The sequence below is a fragment of the Corapipo altera genome, unplaced genomic scaffold (assembly GCF_003945725.1).
Source record: "Corapipo altera isolate COAL_440 unplaced genomic scaffold, ASM394572v1 44, whole genome shotgun sequence".
Lineage (NCBI taxonomy): Eukaryota > Metazoa > Chordata > Aves > Passeriformes > Pipridae > Corapipo > Corapipo altera.
The window spans coordinates 3,383,249-3,403,974 of NW_020884880.1; the positions used below are offsets into that span (position 1 = coordinate 3,383,249).

At 41.2% G+C, this 20,726-nt stretch overlaps 1 protein-coding gene across 4 annotated transcripts in view; it reads left to right on the forward strand.

Moving 5' to 3' along the window:
- Window positions 1–4,339: 4,339 nt before the first annotated feature.
- Window positions 4,340–20,726, forward strand: part of DYNC1I1 (dynein cytoplasmic 1 intermediate chain 1) — a 184,988-nt gene continuing 168,601 nt past the window's right edge. For 2 of the 4 annotated variants that reach the window (XM_027639378.1, XM_027639379.1), the window contains exon 1: window positions 4,347–4,598. The gene's annotated coding sequence lies outside the window, so the exon portion shown is untranslated. Of the gene's footprint in view, window positions 4,599–20,726 lie in introns of all 4 variants that reach the window. The other 2 variants (XM_027639377.1, XM_027639376.1) reach the window with 2 other exon arrangements.

A 20,726-nucleotide genomic window follows, 5' to 3' on the forward strand; every position in this document is an offset into this window, starting at 1 on the left:
TATTGCCTGAATAGCAGAAAAAAATTAAATTCATTGCTGCTACTACTTCCTGGAAACTCCAGGCATCTTGTGGACCACTGCAGTTGTGCTGATTTGCAAATCCTGAAATCAGTACCTTATATCTTCTAAGTCCCTTGGTTACCTACCCATGGTCCCATAGAACTTTGGTGAAATTATTATTTCCTGACCTAATTAATCCCTTTGGTGACAGTGTTGTAGGAAAATGAGGAACAAAGCACAAAAAGAGGATTAGAAAAGAGCCTGCCACTAAACTCATTGTTTCTAAGAGCACATAGTTGCAATATGTTTGAAGAGTCACAAAAATCCAGAACAATGTGGAACTCACCCATCTGCCAAGACCTCCCTTTATTTTCTACTTTATACATGATCTCTTATTTTAGATGTTTCTTTCTGAGAAAGAATTTTACCTTTTTAAGATAAGTGCTTTTTTTGGCTTTGTACATTTTTTTGGGCAAAGATCTTGGAACTGGCATCTGCCAACAGGAAATCAGTTGTCAGAGGAATTATTAGTGACTGTGTACCAGATACATTTAAAATCTTCATTTGTGTTCTTACATGTATTGTGGATATTCAGAAATTTTGACTGAGTGACCTGCCTGGAGAATGTAACTGTTTTCAGCAAACAATAAGAAAAGTTCTCCACTTTCTGCTTAACTTTTTTCATAACCAAGTAACTACCCATGTATTTCTTCCATGATTAACTAACTAGTTCATTTGTGAAGAAAAGATTTCTGAAGCCATTTGGAATAGTGCCCTATAGTGACTTTACTGCTGTAACAATAAAGCTGACTTCAGAAGTGACATTCCACACTTTTTCTAAGTCTTTTGATTCTTTGTTTAAATCATTTCCTTTGAAAAGCTGGAAGGCATTTTGAAACACCCTCTGCTATTTGCCAAGCCCAGGTTATGCCTACCATGCAATACGTACTGCTACTTTCATTAAGCTTTAGAAATGTCTGCTTTGAAATTAATTTTTAATCTTCCAGTGGCACAAACTTCCAAGAGAGTTTGCTCATTTGTTACTGCCCTCTGTGAAGCAGGAGTTGCTCATGCCTAAGGCAGGGAAATGCAATGCACTACTAATTATTTGTCTCATGTTGCATCATAAATGGTTATTGGTTGGCCAGAGCAATTTATGCCAATTTTCATTAATAAATGTGAACAACTCTGTATAAAGTAACTTCAAAAGGAAAATATGTCAAATTGTTTTCCCTCGAACTTTTACAATCTAGTAATTAACCATATATTGCACTTATTAATCTCCATGGAAACCTCTACATTTTACACGTGTGTAAGATAGAAGAGGGGAGACAGGCAAACAATGAATTTTTGAGGTTTTATCAATAGTCTTTTTCCCCACACAATCCATGGACTATGATAAGCCCCAAACTTTTCCTTAATCTTTGATTTCTCTTTAGAGGACAGCATAGTGGCTGTGTGTTCACGTACAGCTGACAGAGAAGGCAGTTAGTTAATTGCTGGCCAGTTTGCCCTCTGTTGTTCTAATAAAGCAATTTGAGGCAACAGTAACTACCTTCTGAACTCACAGAGTGACAACTTAAAGGTTTTGAAAGTAATCTTAACTCTATACTACTGCACATTCAGCTGGTGATTAAGGCATACATAATAGACAATGCCTACTAGCAGAATATATGGACTTGGATAATATTATGGATTTGTGTTTAATGGGAAAACATGAAATTAGTACCCATTCTGGGTTATACTGAAATGACTGGATATTTTTCATCAAAAACTGTTATGAAGACATTATGATCTATTGATCATAATGATTTTTTTTTTGAAAAATAAATATAATCATATCTTCCTGCAGTATAAAGATTTTATCCCTGTCTCATAAAATTAGTGACAATACAATTTGCATCCCTAGAACAAGAAATCCACAAAAATGGTGAGGGCTTTTGCTGTGGAAGATTAGCGAAGATAATAGTGAGATTAAGGTCAAAGAGAACAGAGCATCACTTGTAGAGAAAATAATTATTTCTTCAGAGAACTCCTTAACTAGGCTGGTTGTGTATTTTTCTTGTGTTCCCAAAGGTTCACCTAGGATCACCTATCCTATCCTACCTAGGATCACTTCTCTCCAGATTTCCTTACAATAGCTTATTTTGAGGAGAAATTGGCCACTGAAGTTCTTTCTGAACTCTTCTATATAGGATTCCTCATTATTCAACAATAATTTTACCAGGTCTGTCATTATGTTTGATGAGGATTTTTAAACAAATTTTTCCCTGACATTTCCATTTCTGTGCTTTATTTTTATACTTTCAAAAGACTGAATCACCTCTGGCAAATATCACAAATATAAAAATTGTGTCCCATTGAACTGGGGTTTACAGGTTTGGTTTTTTTAAAACATCCTATGTAGTTATTGGTAGAACACAAAATACCATTACTTTGTAACAAAAACTGTAGGGCTTAGCAAGCTTTGAATACCTATTTATGGCATATATTACTGTGCCTGATGTTGTCATACAATGTGATGGCATGATATGTTTATGATACTGTGATACCATGTTGCATGTGGATGATACCATGGCATCATGGTTATAGGTATATGATAGCATGTTAACAATAGAAGAACCTCCTCAGGCACCATGGAGAACCAGTCTCATCTGTTGATTCAGGAATACTAAATGACCCCAAGGCCCTCTTAGGCCAGAAACAGTTTAAAGCAATCTGCTGAGTTTGCAGGAAATTTGCAAATGACTCACGATCAAAAGGAACCTAAACAAACCTCGTGGGATTTATGCTAAAGCTGAGACTAAGGCCAACACTTCCAAAAGCAAACAGCAGTTTCTGAAGCTCAATTTTGAGTGTCTGATTTTGAAAGGGTCTTATTTTAATAAAGAGTTGCAAACCAAGTGCCCCAAACTCAAAACATTGCAAATCATACATTTAAATTCATGAGCTTTTTTACACATGCTTCAGCCTGCAGAAGCAGATGTTGCTCTCTAAGGACTTTCACAGGAGACAAATATGTGAATCTTTCCTGCTTCAACTCCAATTAAATTGAGAAACTTATTTCATTACTGTGTCGTCACAGCAATGGATGCTCTTGTTCCTCTTCAGAGTTCTTTGTCTCCTGGCCAGGTGTGGTCCAGTTGGGTCTGGACGTACTGGAGGTGAGGTGAATTCTTGATGGCTTTTCAGTGGGCTGGATATACCTCATGCTTCCCAGGACAGGCCCTGGGCCTGGAATGATAGTACCTGGAATTAGTGCTTCCCAACAAAGCAAACCAAGGGATTGGACTCCAGGAACATGTTCCAGAAGGATACCTTTCCTGCTGTCTTGGATCAGAGGGTTGGAGAACAGTGAGTCATATGTCCAGGACATCACATTTTTAAAGGATAAACCATGGTACCAAAGGGCACATGTTTTCTTCCTATGTGGGGCAACATACCTGTGTTCAATGAGAGGGAGAGGGAAGCTGGGTCCTCTACACCAGAGATGGATGTTATTTGTAGGAGCATGGACAGTCTCCAACAGCCTTGCTGGCACCTCTCCGCCAGGAGATGGATATGTCAGTGTGGGGAGAGAAGCAGGTGTCTGACCCTCCTGTCTGGTGCCTGTCCTCACGGGATTGAGGAAACAGGGACAAACCAAAATATCTGCCTTTGGGCAGCCTTGCCCTCATTTAACCATGAAAGCTGGGTCTTGTTCCATCGTTCTGGACATCTGCCTGTTCTTCCACAAAGGGACAGGACTAAGCAGGAGCCTGCTGCCCTCATAACAGTTGATCAGGCTGCTACAGGGCTGCTGGCCAGGCCATCATGATAGAACTGATGGCCAGGCTGCCATAGGGGTGATGGTGAGTGAGGCTGCAGTGAGGGTGATGATGAAGCTGCTGTGGAGGTGATGGTGAGTGGCATTGAGGAGAGATATCCTAGGCAGCTTTGGGGGTGATGGCTAAGCCGTTGCGGGACTGTCAGCTGCTTCTGCTGCCATGAGAATGACGACAGGGATGCTGTGGAGGTGGCAGTGGATGCTGCCTTGGCTGCCGCGGGGCTGACGGTGAAGCCGGTGTTGGGCTGACAGGCGGGCTGCCGTGCAGCTGCCTGCTCGGGGGCTACAGAGGGAAAGCCTGCGCCACTGTGGGGGTGACAGCGAGGGGACCGAGCCGAGCGACCCCACCTCAGGCCGGAGCTGCTGGGGGCGGGCGCGGGGACCTCCTCCCCGAGGAGCCTCCGCCGCCACCTGCCCCGGGTCCCCCGCAGCCCCGCCCCGGTCCCGCCGGAGGCGGCGGGGGTGTCGCTGCCGGGGGCGCGCGGGTGGAGGAGGAGGAGGAGGAGGAGGCGGGAGGAGGAAGGCGGCAGCAGCAGCTCTCGGGAGGAGCCTGTCCAGCGTGAGACAGCACATTCAGCCGGCGGCGGCGGTCCTGCCGCAGCGGCGGGCGGCACGGCACGGCACGGCTCAGCACGGCTCGGCTCAGCACGGCGCAGCTGCCAGTCTCGGCCATTCAGTCAGCGAGGCATCCCTCCTCTCCCCCGGCGGCGAGGGCTCAGTGAGGGCTGCGCGGCACCGGGAGCCCCTCCACATCTCCCGGGCGCCGGCGGAGGTGAGGCACCCGCGGGGGCGGCGGGGCCGAGACGCGGCGGAGGAGCGAGTGGGGGCTGCCCTTGGGGCCCGGCGGTGGCCGCGGAGGAGCCGGGCAGGGGTCGCTCCTCGGGATGCGCCGCGGCCGCAGAGCCCGGCGGGCGGCCCGGCGGGGAGAGCGGCATCCCCGGCTGCCCAGAGGGACCGGCCGGTCCTCCCCGCGGGTGGGCTCCGGCTCTGCCACCCCGGCGGCTCCTCTGCGGGGAGGGCTGCGGGGAGCGAGCCCCGCCGGCCTCGGCGGCACCTGCTCCGGTCCCTGGGGCGCCTCCCGGCCCCGGCCGCGAGTGGACGCGCAGGTTCCCGGCTGGTGGCTCAGCGCTGAACAGCTTAAAGCAAAAGGGGGTGGTAAAAGTTTTCCATCTATAATTTTTTTGCACAGCGTAAGCAGTAGCGTGTTTATTCAAGTCCACGGCGATAGCGGACAGTAAATAGATCTTTTTTCCTTCCCAAGGTAATTTCCTAAAAGGGTGAGAGAAGGAGGGAGTCAGTCAGAGGCCTTTTTTCACTGGTAGTCCATTGAAATAGATTTTCAAAAGGATATTATTACAGTTACATCATGCCGGGAATCCCTCAGGGTCAGCAGAGAGCATAAGACCCCAGATATTTCCTAGACAAAGCCCTTGAATTACAGACTGGAACAAAATTTGTTTTTCTGTCTCTCTTGCCATTGAAAGTACAAATTTCAACTCTAAATGCATATAAAATAGGGACTCTCAGCAGATAAAGCAATCTAACTTCTGGTAAAGGGGTGATGAGATGGAAAGACCTGATACGAAGTTGGCATGTTACTTTGGCACCTGGTAATTTATCCTGACACACAGGGTTTTGTCAGTGCTTTGGTTCTACATGAGGACGTTAAGTTACATCTGAAATGGCTCTAAATATCATGAAGCACAGGACTGCAAAACCTGTTTCGGAATGGAAATCCGAATCCCAGGACTATCTATCTCCTGATAGGTGGTGTTATCAGAGCCTTTGAGGAATTTAATTTCTGTCACTACCAATGTACTTTGTTGAAGTGCCTCATTTGTTCTTGCTAAGTTAATAGGCAAAAGTTACATGTTTTCTATCCTGATGCTTTAAAGCTTTTTTTTATATACTTTCTTTCCATATGAGAGGGCATCTCTCAGAACATTCTCCACACTTAGGAAAGGCAGATAAAATTCCTTCTGGAATTTCTCTGTAGCATTTCTTTACAAGAGTGGGTTTCTTCAACTCAAACCTTGCAGCTGCATCCAGATCTTCTCCCCATGGGTATGCTCACTCTGGTAACCATCCTCTGCTTTATTTTCTTTTCCCAAAATCATCCATTTATAGACCATGAAAATAAAAAATGTGTTGGCCCTTCTCTACCTTCTTTGTGAACAGAGTGTTTTGAGGATTGGGACTTGACATTGTCTTCCTTTGAATGTGTAAGACTTCCAAGGACCAGGTATGTGGAGATCCAAGAGACTGTTTAGAGTTGTATTAGCTAGATTTCTCCTAGCTCTAAGCATTTCTGCTTCAAATTAGTCTACCCAAAAAATGCACTAACCGCAATGCTGCCTTATCTTATTCCTTAAAGACAGGAATCTTTAAAGGAGCAGCAATAAACCACACCCTACACATGCAGTGGTTACTGGGAGTTTGGAAATCTGGCTACTCAAAAGATACTCAGGGATATATTCTTTTGTACCCTGAAGATCTTAAATTAAGAAGCTGACCTTCCAGCTCTTTCTATAGGAGGAAGGGCAGTGAGCTGCCCTCCTTTGTGATGTATTTCAGTTGCTATTTTTTTCATTATTGAAATGCATTTGTTTTTCATTGTATTTTTCCAGCTTCAGGTTTCTGGTTCCTGTTATGCCTCTCATAGATAAAAACCTTGCTTTAGCAGCTGTCTTCAGTGTAGGTACTCTAAATGATGCAGCAAGAACTTACCTGCTTTATTTTCAAATAAATTGACAGATCAAGTCTCTTGGTGTTCTTTTCTTTTGTAAGACAGGTTTCAAGAGTCATTCCATGCTGCCGTGTGTTTTCCAATCTGCAAGAAGACAGAGAGGGAATACTAGGTAGAGCTGGATGGAGTGGGTTGCATTAGAGGTCCCACGATTGCAGGATATTGGACAATGGCGTGAAAGGGAAAAGTATAAGGGATCAAAATAGAAAAACATAAGGCATTGTTGTTTTCCAAAGCTTCACCAACTCCTGCTAATGATTCAGATAATCGTGTGGTATCTTTCAGCTCCTCAAACTTAACTTCTGCTCATAGACGTTTAAAATATGCTCACAATTCCTCTCTAAGACTACTCAGGCTTATTAACCAGAGCTATGCCTTGAGTGCCTTGTTGAGTTCCTTAGGCTTGGTTTGACCAACAACAGAAGTAGTAATTAGTAATCTTTCAGAGTCACTGATCCCTAGTGCCAAAATGAGTTGCTACTTGGAGGTGGTGGTGGAATGTTAACAGAATGATCCTCCCTGTCCTACCCATGAGATTTTATTTTCATGGAAGTTGGTAGGAGGTAACGCTGTAATCCTCTCTGAGGTGCATGTGGAAATTCATATCTGCAGAGATATGGTCTCAGGCTTCCTGCAGACACAGCCAGACATCCTGATCTCTCAGCGCAATACTCATCTGATACTTTCAGACTTTTACTTTAAAAGCTTTAAATGAAATAGTGTCTGTAGATGTAATCTGCATGTTAAAGGGACATTTTCCGGACAAAATACCAATGGAGTATGCTGGCAAAATGCCCTTAGTACAGATGCAACTTGTGTTAGTAAAACTGTGCTTTTGCCAGTGCAGCTTATTTTCATCATCTGAGCAACACAAGTCATACAGGTGAGCACACATTTATGTGTCCATGAGGGGCCTTGCTTTCCGGATGAGGGATTGAATCGTCTTCCCCTCAGCTGCCATACGTAAGCAGGCAGAAATGAAAATGCAGGAATGGTATTGCTTAACAAACAGAAAATCTGAAAAAATGTGAAAAGAAGTGTCTGAAAAGCTGCAGTGGCAGCCTGAGACCCTGGCTCAGTCTAAATCTCAGATAGATGCAATATGTCCCTTTAGCTACTTGGTAATTATCTATCTAAAACAGTGCTAGCCCTTTTTAGTTAGAGATGAGATTGGAAGCTATTGTTCACTTGGCCATCTGCAAGCTTTCAAAATAAGGCAGTATACATGAGCTTGCTCCACCAATACTGTTCATTTTACGTGGCATTATCTTGCCAACTTTTTGGGGAAATGGCTACTTCCAGGCAGATGGCAGGAGCTGCAGGAAGCTGTGAAGCAGACTGATGTGTGAGCCAGCAGATCTTATAGATACAAGACACCTCTGATCATCTGTGACAGGTGATGTACCAACTCCTCCTGAGCTTAAAATAAAAACCCCTCTTTCTTTTTTACTGTGCTTCATCAGCACTTTTTGTCTTCCCTTTCTGAGGCAAAAGCATTCTGGGAGTTCAGTGCTGCATGGAGAAGGCATGGAGCAGGCATGACAGTTCTTGAAGCTTTTTGTGGGCAACACACCATAACTCCATGATGAAGTTTTAAGGGCAGAGTGCTCACCCTGTCACTGCTGACAGTAATAGGAGTTTTTCTGTGACTTCTCTGGTGGTGACTGTAGCCTCTAGAGTGATGGCAGAAGTCAGCTAGGTACACTGAGAGCCACAATGCATCTCCAAACTCTATTGAAGGCAATGAGAGCCTTTACATTGACTTAACAGACTTTGGCTGAGGTCCTGTACAACTTCTGCGTTGACCTGTGTACAGATATCTGTGTTACCTGATGAATAATCACTGCTTAGATGACTCTTGTGATTCCTGGCTGTTAATCTTACAGTAAAAGTATGTTATCCTATTTTACATTTAGCACTGCTCCCATGCATTTAGATCAGCTTGCCTGATCCAGAGAGACAGGTTACATCAACCTGAGGAGCAAACCTCCTAGGAGCCCTTCCGGAGCAGTGCAGTTCTACCTTGTGTGTTTCTCAGGTGCTGGCTGACTGTCCCTGCTTGGCCGTAGAATAATTAATGAGTAATTTGACAGAGGGAGAAGGCTCATTTACTACCACTCAGCAGAAAACAATTACAGAGGGAATATTTTAAGGACATAACTTTTTCTTTTCAGTGATATCTTTTCTTCACATTTCTTCTCCCTCTTGCTGTTGTTCCTTTTCTCTTTTCCTCAACACTTGTCTTACCACCACGTTCCCTCCTTGCTGGTATTCCCTTCCCCTTTGTCTTCTCTCTCTGGCATAGAACTGATTTTAGTTCCTTACTCTTTTCTCCCTTCATCTGTGATGTGGTACAAATAATTCTAAATCCTGCTCCTCAGTTACTAATCTTTCACTTCAGCCCAGCAGAAAGATGCAGTGTGTTTTGTGTTCAAACAATGGGGAGTTATAGTAGGGCAAAGACACAAAACTGCCTAGTATGATTAAATATGAATAAGTTTAGTGGAGGTTGTATTTTTTATCTGTTTATATCACTATATCCAAGCCTTGCTTGATTATAATATTTTCAGGTTGAATTTGACAGAAAAATCTGTGCTATGTTAGTATTGAAACTATGCTATGTTAGTGTTGAAAGTTAATCACTAGGTCTTAGACCACATGCAGAGAAAATATGGATTTCTCTTGCTTTAAACTGTTCACTCCTTCTGTTCTATATCCATTAACACAGATCTTAGCTTTTAAAGGGCATAGAAAGCGGTATTAAATCCCTGCTATTCAAGGCATGCCCTTGTTTCGTGTTTTGCACATTAGGCCACCACTGTTAGGATCAGAGTGGTTACCAGGTCACTTGGTAATTGGGGCAAAGACATTTCAAATGATTACTATTGTATATTTTCAGAAATTAAAATATTTAACAAAACAGGTCACATTTAAAAAACCAAACCAAACCTAGACTGCATCTAATATAGTTCCTTATATTTGAACCTGTCTGTCCTAGTTTAAGGACTGTTCCACTGACACTCAGCATTTAAAAGAATTTCTTCTCAGATTCTCACAGCACAAAGTTGTGGGACTATCTAAACTCATGTGACTTGTTTCATAATACATGTTTATCTTCTCTTTAAATAATATAAAAGATTCACAGTTTTCATTAATCACACTATTCAAAGTCGTATGACATTGTTTTTATTTCATCATTTTGTTTCGAGTTACATTTTGAGCAATTGCTGAACCAGAAGGTTGTTTGTATCATAGTCCTGCAGTATTTCAGATCTGTTTGCCTCTAAATGAATTCTTATTTTCTTTGTCCTTTTTCGCTCTAACTGCTCATAGAGCTTTGTTACACACTTAGCACTTTGTTACAGACTATCAACTTCTGCCGGTCTTCATTGCCTAGGAACACAAATTACTCCTGCAAAAGCCGAGAAAAGATAGTTCAGATTATATGTACCTATGACTGTAAACTGTGTGGTGCATTAAACAATGAATGGCTTAAAAATCTATAACCTTTTGGAATGAAACAAGAAATCTGACCTAAATCATACCCCCTAGTGTGCACTTAGCTATTCATGTACGTAATCTGCTACACTTGGCAAAGCCTGTGAATGTTGTATTCTTGCCTTTCACTATCTCCATAGTAGTAATAATAATACAACAAAAATTGTGCTGATGGAATAGGAGGGTATTGTACTGGAGACAAAATAAAAAAAAAAACAGTGATTCCATTCTCTCTTTGTACTGAAAGAGCCCGTGGGAAAACTGTCCCATTATTTCCCACAATATTTTCTTTTTCACAGCAAGTTGAATAGCAAGAAAATGCAAGAAAGTCCAGTTTCTCAGCCTTTAAGGACCTCTGCAAATATATTAAAACACCCTTTGAAAATTCAGTACTATTTTATCTGATAATTATAAATTAAAGAACTTTAGAATTTTTCCCCATATGTTTACAGCATAGAAATGAAAAGAAGACAGTAAATTATATTCTCTGGAATAGGCTAAAATGGAAAAAAATCCATGTCACAGCCTTACTACTGATATTCTCCCCAGCTTTTACAGCAGCCCTTCCTTTATGTGCATAACACTTATCAGGTTTTATTGTTTACTTATCAATGACTTGGGAGAGGGAAGTAAAACCTCTAGACTACCACACTGGCAAACAAACATATGAGTCTTTTCGAACAAAATTATAATAGAATGCAATATTAATGTTAGTCAATACTAGTATTGATTTTTAAGTCTTTAAATGAAGATCTTACCTCCTCAGCATTGATTCAGTAAAGTTCGATTAAGTTTTTCCTAAAAAAGTTTCCGATCTCACTAAACTAGGTGATTAATTAGTGGTAAGCATAAAGTCAGTGGCCTCCCATTTTTTGTGTTATTTATCTGAAGGTACTGTGTATATATATATATATATAAAGCAATAAGACTGCTGTGCTTTCTCATATCACATAAGGTCTGATTTTGCAAAAGAGCCAACTATCATGTACCTGTGTTCTCCCCATTTCTCTCTTGTGATATTACAATGATTTGTGGACTTTTTTAAACTATGTTCTGCTCATAGTCCTCAAGACTAGGTTCCAACTTACTGGTTGGAACCAGTAAGCCCATACATTTTACAGTTTGATATGGCTGGAAACCAGACATGGACGACTTCTGATTGCCTTGTGGACCTTCAGTGGTCCAATATTTGAGAGCCACTAGTAACAATTGATTTATTATCAAAAAATAAATGTTCCTCATTTGAAGAGAGCTGGTGGCCTCTAACTAGTGTCCTGGTCTCAAATTCTGGAACCAAGGTCCTGGCATAGTGAGTCATGCGCTGAGGGTTACTTCTGGAGGAGTCCTGCAATGTGCTCCAGAGATGTGATTGCCCCATCATTCAGGCTGGGCACTTGTTTGCTTCTGCTCTCAGTCAGCCCATTTGTCAAGTTTCTTTTCAGTGGAAGCCAGGGCACTTGAGAGTTCTGTGGTTGTGTTGGAGAGAAGAGCTCACGTGCAGCCAGCCTTGCCTTGGTAGAAGGCTGTGCTTAAGGTGCAGAGTGTGCCTGGTACACATACTTGAATTCCCCAGGCTGGAAGTTCTTATGTTGCCTGGGAAGCTCAGCTGCATCTAAACTGACAAAATGGTATGGAAACAGAAACCCAGTTTGCATTCCCCAAAAGTCAACTTGGCTGTCACCTAGCTCTTGAAGTACAGGCTATGTCTAAAAACTCCCTTTTTCACCTTACAGTTCTGCTTCTGATGTGTTTTTACTCTTGAACCCCCAGACTCAACAGCCTGGATGTCTGTTGTCTGTCTCTCCTAGGCTGCTCCATCTAGTTTGCATTCCTTGAGCCCATCTGTCAGACTGTGTGCTCCATGCTGAGCTGCATCTGACAACATCGGCTTCTGCTTTTACTGTACCCTGATTTTAATGGGACCCACCTAAGGTAAAGGAGTCTCAGGTAATTTTTGCCTTTGCTTAAAGAGATATTCGCCTTCATCTATGCTCTAACCAGCAAGCTATGTGTCCTCTACAGTAGGGACCTTCCCAGTCTTTCCCACTGAAGCAGCTCCACATAAGTCCAAAGTATTATAGTTTCTTTGGGTGTGACAGAGTGTGTGGAAGAAAGAGAAAGGACTCTTCAGCACCTTGCTTCGAACACTCAGAAAGAAAGGAGTCTTTGACTCCAGATACGAAATACACCATTGTATTGTAAGCTAAACAGTCACTGTGTATAATATAAACTAACCCTGAAACAAAGGCTAGAACCCAGGGGCCTCTGCTAGGGACTAATGTTTACTCTCTTGCATCTGCTTCTTCTGGTCCAATGAATCTTTGCAGAAAAGAAATTAATAGAAAATAGCTTCAATTGTTAAGAATGCAATCTCCATTCCTCCAGTCTTTCTCACCCATTGACCAACAGTCACCCTAGGGATGTGGGGTTTAGTCTTCTCAAGACAAAAAAACTCCAACCGCCCCAACTCCCCCCCAAAAAACCCACAAACAAAAAAAGACCCCCCAAAACATGCTTCTTCTTTTTGTGTGGAATACTTTAACCACAAAAAAGATAAATGGAAGACATAGACTACTTGGTTCTCAGTTCTTTTTCGTATTCAAATTCTTTGCAGAAGTCCTTTAAATTATGCTGTTATACATCTACATTTATCATCTTGCTTTTTCATCTGGACATCTCTTTTTTCTCTTCTGTGGATCAACAGGAATGATTGGCTAAGGCAGGCTCCGAGCATTCATCTTGCTTTGTTAGTACAGCCAAATAAGCCCTGGGAAGTACAAAAGGAATAGTAGTGTTGTTTATTCTACTTTTTGAGAACTCTGCATATTTCTTACATCCAGGGCTCTTTGCTGCTTTCTAAATCTTTAGGTGTGTCGACTTCAGAGATGAAATAAATTTCTAATATTTTTAACCTAGTTACATCCTTACAAACATCAGCAGCAAAGCAAAGCATATTTTGTTATAAGAAAGAAATGATATCTGTGTAAGTCTTCCAGCAAAACCTGTGTGTTGGCAGCATAGCTTGTTCTTTGATGTCTCTCTAGCAGTTGTCATAGCTGGGTTAAGAAACAGACACTAGAGAATGCATTTTTCATGTTTGGGTAAATGGCTGAAAGTATCAGTTTGGTAGCCAGGGTTATCTCAGGAGGAGAGTGGAAAAGTCAGAGGAGTCAGTTTTACCCCCCCATAAGGAGTGGAGGTACATGCTTTAATGTCTCAGATGTTTGCAGGATGGAGAAAAGGAGTCTTTGTTCCACTTCAGGAGAGACTAGCAGGTATCTTGAAGCAAAATTCTATGTTAGGTTTTAGTAAATCATTAAGTATACTCTTGGGAGGCACTTTGGTACTGTTAGAATGAACCAGATATTTTACACAGGTTTTGAAAAAGTGGTCATATCCATGATAGCAGAAGATAACACTAAAATCTGAGCATTATATAAGAAGTAGATACAAAAAATATTGAAATAAAAAATGTGAAAAAAAAGCTTTTTTTTTTTCTAGATAAGTGACCTGCAGCTTGAGAATTAGATTGTCATGTCTCTCACATTATCCATCTCTAAAGTCTTATCAATTTACAGCCTGAATTTGGTTTTCTTTTAATGACAGAAAACATTTTTAAACTATCTTGCTAGGTCACAGAATAGCCAGGGTTGGAAGCGACCTTAAGAGATCATGTATTTCCAACCCCCCTGCCATGGACAGGCACCTCACACTTTCAGTTTTCAGCTCAGAGCTCCATCCAGCCTGGCCTTAAACACTTCCAGGGACTGGGCATCCAGAAGTTCTTTGCACAACCTGTTCCAGTGCCTCACCACCCTCATAGTAAAGATTTTTTTCCTAATATCTAGGAAACTCTTTCAATTGGAATCTGTTCCCCCTTTTCCTCTCACTATATCCTCTTGTAAGAAGTCACAGAATCACAGAATCAATTAGGTTGGAAAAGACTTCTGAGATAATCGAGTCCAACCTATGACCTAACACCACCTTGTGAACTAGACAATGACACTGAGTGCAATGTCCAGTCTTTTCTTAAACACCTCCAGGGACAGTGAATCCACCATCTCCCTGAACAACCCATTACAATGCCCAATCACCCTTTCTGTGAAGAATTTCTTCCTAATGTCCAACCTAAATCTCCCCTGGTGCAGTTTAAGACTGTGTCCTGTTGTCCTATTGCTGGTTGCCTAGGAGAAGAGACCGATCCCCACCTGACTACAACCTCTCCCTCTTTCTTATGGGGTCCCTTCAGGGACTGGAAGGTTGCTATTAGATCACCCTGAAGCTTTTTCTTTTCCAGGCTGAACAACCCCAGTTCTCTCAACCTTTCCTGAGAGGAGAGGTGCTTCATCTCTCTAATCTATTTGATGACCCTTCTCTGGATCTGCTCCAACACGTCCATGTCCTCCCTGTGCTGGGGGCCCCAGAGCTGGATGCAGTACTTGAGGTGGGGTCTCACGAGAGTGGAGCAGAGGGGCAGAATCACCTCCCTTGATCTGATGGCCACGCTGCTTTTGATGCAGCCCAGGATATAATTTGCTTTCTGGGCTACAGGTGCACATTGCCAGGTCATGTCCAGCCTCTCACCCACCAGCACCCTCAAGTCCTTCTTGGCAGGGCTGCTCTCAATCTATTCATCCTGCAGTTCCTCTCTGAAGCAAGCTGGGAAAATCACAGAAGATAACATAGTGCAGTGAGAAAGACCAGTTAATATGTGGGGAATGTAGAGTCACAAAGATTTGGAATTTTGTTAAGTCCAACCATATACAGAGCCACGTGTTGAGCCCTGCATCTTACTGCAGCTGAAGAGTGTAAGCCGAACAGAAACAGAAACTGATAGAGAGGGAAGGGACCAAGAATACTCAGAAGTCTTCTATTCTACAAGATCTAAATGTTGTCAGGCATGCAATTGGTTGTTTTGTTAAAAATATCCACTCTTTGTAACGGGCACAATTCCTGAGTCAGATCCCCAGGAAGTACAGAGCAGTATTGGCTGCATCATTGAAGATCATATCCCAGCAGCACATCTGAGATAACTGTGCAGTTATAACAGTGCTCATTAATGCTTATGGAGGAAAATCCAAGACACTTGAAAATACCTATTTAACCAGTTTTCTTTGAGGTGATACATGCAATAAATTTTATGGAACACATTATAAAGGGAGCATATTTGGAGGGAGATGTGCAGCAGTTTTGCTAGGGTAACCTGTTAGTGTCTAGTTCTTAAGTTCATTCTACTCCTAGTTGGAATGTTGTGTGTTTCTTACTTATCTCCAGTGAGTCGTTGCCAGCAGCTTGTTCACTTCAACCTTGATGGCTCTTCCATGGCACTATGCTTGTTGGAATTGAAAAGATCGTGGTAAATTTAAGAGATTAATGAGAGACTGGGATGACAAGAAGGTGTTGCTTTATTGACACTACTCCTGGTGCTGGAAGAATGGGCAGTAGTCGAGCTTTGCTCATATGCCGCTTTGTCAGGACCCTACAATGCTGCTGAAACTGAATTAATTTTGTAGTAGGGCCATTATGGAAGAACAAGAGTGAAAAGATTAAATGGTAATAAATTGTAAGGGATGTATAATGGAGCAGTTGTGGGTACATATCTTACACCCTATCAGCATTAAAATAAATAGGCTAGAGATGTGCTGACCTGTTGCATAGCAACCAGGAGGAAGCACAGAACCAAATCTCTGGATACTTGTGATTTGTAAACCTTTATAGAACAGAGTACAAGACCTTTACCCATCTGCTAGAAATGTTCAGAAGCTGAAGGATAAAAATGGTCCATTCCCTGAAATCTAACACTTGACAACCATTTTTATTTATAGATAAATACACAGATGCAGTGTAAAAAGCTTGACTGTTTTGCCTCAAGGTTATGTAGAAAAAAAATATTTAGTCTCTCCAATTTTAGTTAGTGTTTTCCTGAACTCATCACAGAGGAGATTCCTCTAAATGCTACAAATGCTATGTTTTTGCAGCTGCAAATATTTGCCCATTGTTGTGATCTTGTAAACATTTACATGCCCGTTTAGCAAAATTATTTATGTTATTCGACTGAAGTCAAGTACAAATTCTGATGCACGATGAAAAGAGGCACTCATGTTTATTTAAAAATCGATGTTGAGAAGATGATTCTGGCTCCTCTTGCCCATTTGAAGTGTGTTTCAAACGTTATTTTCAAATGAATACGATGGATTAGAATGCATTTATACTAGGGTAGCAACTCCCTGTGGTTTCTTGCAGACCGAAGTTGTTTGTCTGCTTTGTACAATTTCATACTTTGCATGCACACTTTACAGTTCTAAAAGTCATAGGTAGATCTCATGGGAATTTTTTTCTGTTGCAAAAACGTATGATATTCCTAACTTTAGGGAAGATGCTTATTTGCACCAAGTAGAGATAAATATAGTATATTATAGAAATGAATTGTTTTTTTCCAGTAGAACACTTCATATGTAGTAGTTTCAATAGTATTAGTACTCCCACTCTATAAACCCGTTCTTTATAACAAAAAATCACTGCGTAATGTATTTTATTGTGCAACATCCTTTGCATTTCACGCGAAAGACATTTTGCAGTTTTGGACTCAAGAGTAACTGGCTCTTTATGAAGGCATATGAATAATACATGTACAGCATCTACAAATACTAGATACTGCCTATTTATTTTAGAGAAGTATATTAATGATTCATTTATAATTAGTGATATAGGATGACTAATGCCATATGTAACAGAATTTAATGAACCCCTTTGGTATTTGCAACACGGGAAGTCACAAAACAGAAGAGACTTTGAGGGTCATGAAGTAGTGAAAACTTCTACTCTAGTGCAGCCTACTGAATGAACAGCATGTAAAAATCCCCCAAACACCAAAAAGCTGTAAAATCTGTAGGCTTTTTTTATCTCCTACCAGATTTGGAAACTTAGGCTTCTTTTTAGATGAGCTTGGTGATAGCATGCAGACAAGATGCTGTTCTAGGAAATATAAAGAATAGGCTTGATGAGGGGGGAGATATTATATGTTCTTTTCTTTTTCTACTTAAAAAGTGTGCACTGTCATAATTTTCTTGTCTTCTTATTTTATTCATTATATGTTGGGCATTCTGGGCTTATTTTTTCCTGTATTTAGTCCAACCTATGCACATATCTTGCCACTCTTTGTACCTGTAATTCTGGTTTTATTACTCTAGGAAGTATCTATTTATTGATGCTGAAATTCTAATCTTAATGCCTGTGACTGTTTCTGCTGTAAAGTGCTCATATAAATGCTTCAAAAAAGTATCCACTCAAATATTGTGATACTGATCATTGATAAAGACCTTGTAGTTTATCATAAAACTGTAATAACTTGATTGGCTTGTACCTGTACTTGCATGGCTTTTAGCGCAGTTGAGGGTAAAACGCTGCTATTTGGATCGTCCATGCTTATATTATTACTGCTGTCTCTAATGAAATGATCATGAGATGTTACTACCTGTGTGATAAGCTTAGGGAGTAGTTTGGCATATGTTCTGTACAGCAGAGAAGTCTGTGTAAACATCATTATTATTTTAAGATTAATGTAAATGGTCTTTCAAGTATCTTGTTTCATATACTGACAAGCTAAAAGGAACTGCTGGGAGAATATTAAGGACAGGATTCTTCTCATCCAGACTGAGACATTTACAGTGGAGATTTCTAGAACTTAGTGTAGATCTCTCAGGGCCCTTTATCATCATTAGAGAGGAACTGGTGACTTTGGGGCATGCTTAATCTTAACTCATTTAAACATCTGCTTTAGGACAATTGGAATCATATCCTAGGATACCCAGAGTCTTTTGATTTTACCTATATTGATGGTAGGGATAGATCTGCATGAATGTTTTGGGCATCTAGATTTTGTGAGCTAAGCCCAGTAAATGGTGAAGTCCCAGAAAACAGTCCCCAGAAGCTGGCACTGCTTTTGCACATTCCTGGGTAACTGTCATCATGGTGGATCTGGTGCATAAGTGTTGGGTGTGTAAGTGGAATTGGCTGTATCTCCAAGCCTAAGAGGGGACTCTCAGGCATATTTAATGCATATGGGGAAAACTGGCATCTTGAAATAGAGCAGTCTGTTTCATAAAAGTCATACCACGAGAAGCTGGCTCCTTTTCTCAGTATCTCAAAGGAAGGAGAATTCTCTGAGTGTATTAGGAGTGCAGGTGGGTGCTCTCTGTGCAAGGTTGTGTCATAAGAACCTATGTTAGCATGGTGGAAAGTTCTTCTGAAGTGGGAGGACTCTCCCCTTTTATAACCATGTCACTTGACAGTAAGCTGGGCCAAACAAATAAAAATTGATCCCTTGAAGAGGGGAACCCTGTTGCCCCTCTATGAGAATTACTTCTACACTTAATGCAAGGGTCAGTCTGTTTGTTCCTATATGTTCCTTCTCCCACAAAGGGGATTTAATCGCTTCACTACAAAACGTGCTCCTCTGTTTCTCTCTGACTGGTACCTTCTCTCTCCCAGGCTGGAGATTAGGTCGTGCATAAGCCTTGGGCTGTCATTCTGCACCACAGAGAACATTAAAAGTAAATCTTGTTTACTGTTTGCCTTCATCTCTCTTGGTGTGGCGTTCCTTTTGGCACACAGAATGGCAATTATTAGAAATTTGCTCCCAGTAATGAATACAGTGTTAACTCAAGGTTAATGCCAAGCAGAGTGACAAGTACGCTTGCCTTTTTGCTTGCTACTGAATTGCTGGCATCTGAGAAAGATGGTTACATACTTGTGGCATTCAGTTTGTGCTAAAATTGTAAACAGCCAGTTTGAAGTTTGGTAAGCTGTCTGGGGGGCTAAGGCATGACTATAATATATGCAGGATGAAAGTATATAACTCGACTCTGGCAACATACTTTGAAGGAAATTTAATACATTGTCTTCGGTGTATGCAAGATCTGTTTTGTTAAAAATAGAGCAAAGGTATAATAGGATTTGATCACTCTGACTGGAACATTGTAAAGAAAGGGCCAGGCACTAAACCATTGATGCTTAAATCAGGCGAAAAGCTAGTTAGCTTCCCTGACATTAAGGGAATGAATTTTTAGAATGCTGTTCATTGATATCTGACAAACAGCTTGAAAGGGATGCCAAACCCTCAGGGTTTCTGTCAGGAGCCTTAAAACACATTTGCATATTTTTTGCATAGAAACAGGAGCTCTCTCTCTGTTGCCAAACTGCAGAACTAAAAGGATGCAAAAACTCTATCTAGTCCAAAGGGCTCTGAGGAGGAGCTTAACCAGAATTCAAATGTGTGCAACAGATTAGGAAAATTACTTCAAATGGGATTTCAACCATATCTAAGGGAGACACAGAAATCCTGAACAGATTGGTAGGCAAAATGCTACCTGCACTGCCATTAAAAAGCTTGTTTTCTTCTCTAGGCATTTCTCATGTAAAAAATAGCTCACTGACGTCAACTGATCACACAGATTATTGTTGTTTAAGGTGCTACTGCTTAATTCTCTTGATATCAAATGCAGTTTTTTTCTGAGAGTTTTGATTTTCTCAAGTTGAAATCAATACTATTGTGAATATGACAAGAGTGATGGAGGAATAAAGAAATTATTGTCCTCCACATGCAGCCAGTACACCCAGTGGTCCTGTTTGTTGGCATCTGAATGTCTTTCCTAGCTATACCATTTGCTGTCAGTTGTTGTGGATTGAACCAGGAGTCCCCGAGCCTTGAAAGGACTGCAGGGTGCCTTGCCAGCATGGGCAACTCTGCTGAAGTACAGAATATGTGACAGTGTGAGCTGGAGTTTGAGCTAGACTGGTTTTAACTCCTGTTGGTGGGAGTTTGACTGGGAAATTTTAGCATCCAAAGAATGGCTCACACACAGATACACCCCTCTGATATCACTGATACTGCTCTTATGCCTGTCCTTTTCACTGAATTGTTTCCTCGTTTGATTCCAAATGTTACTCTGTTCTTTCATTAAAGGAAAATACTCGCAAAGACAAGAAAACATTTGGAGTCAAGATTGCACTTAATATACAGGTGATATTGTGTTGGCAATATCTTCTGTATCATGAACTAACTATACTTCTATCATTTTGAGGCGGAAGCTGATGACTGCAGAGAAATTCATTATGGGTGAAAGCATCATGAAATTTTTAGCATATAGTTTTACTCTCTGGTCATCCACCCACCCAGGCATATGTGGGTGGAGTTCTCACTATATTAACAGAGAGTTGCCTTTTAAATTTCCCATGGATCAAGTGAACAATAGACTTCCATTGTGTATACATGGCAGTGCCATTGATCTGGTGGATTTTGATTTGCAGTGGTGGATGTGGTCAGTGATGTGTGAACAGGAAAGGCGCAGTTAACTCTTTTCATGAAAGTCTATATTAGCCAAACCTGTCTTTGAAATAAAATTCTAATAAGAAAGGCTGTATTGATACAGTTAGATTACAGTTCCTAGTGATTATGATGTTAGAAAATGAGAACGTTATCTGTGACTTAAGTTATGGGTTTGCGCAACACTGGTGGGGTTTTAAAACTTTGGAAAAAGATTGGTATCATATCTTCTTTAAGGATCTGGCTTTTTATCTGCATAATGTAACTTTTTATCTCCTTACCCTTCATTTTCAAGGCTCACGTACAGCTGCATAGGCTGACAGAGATTAACA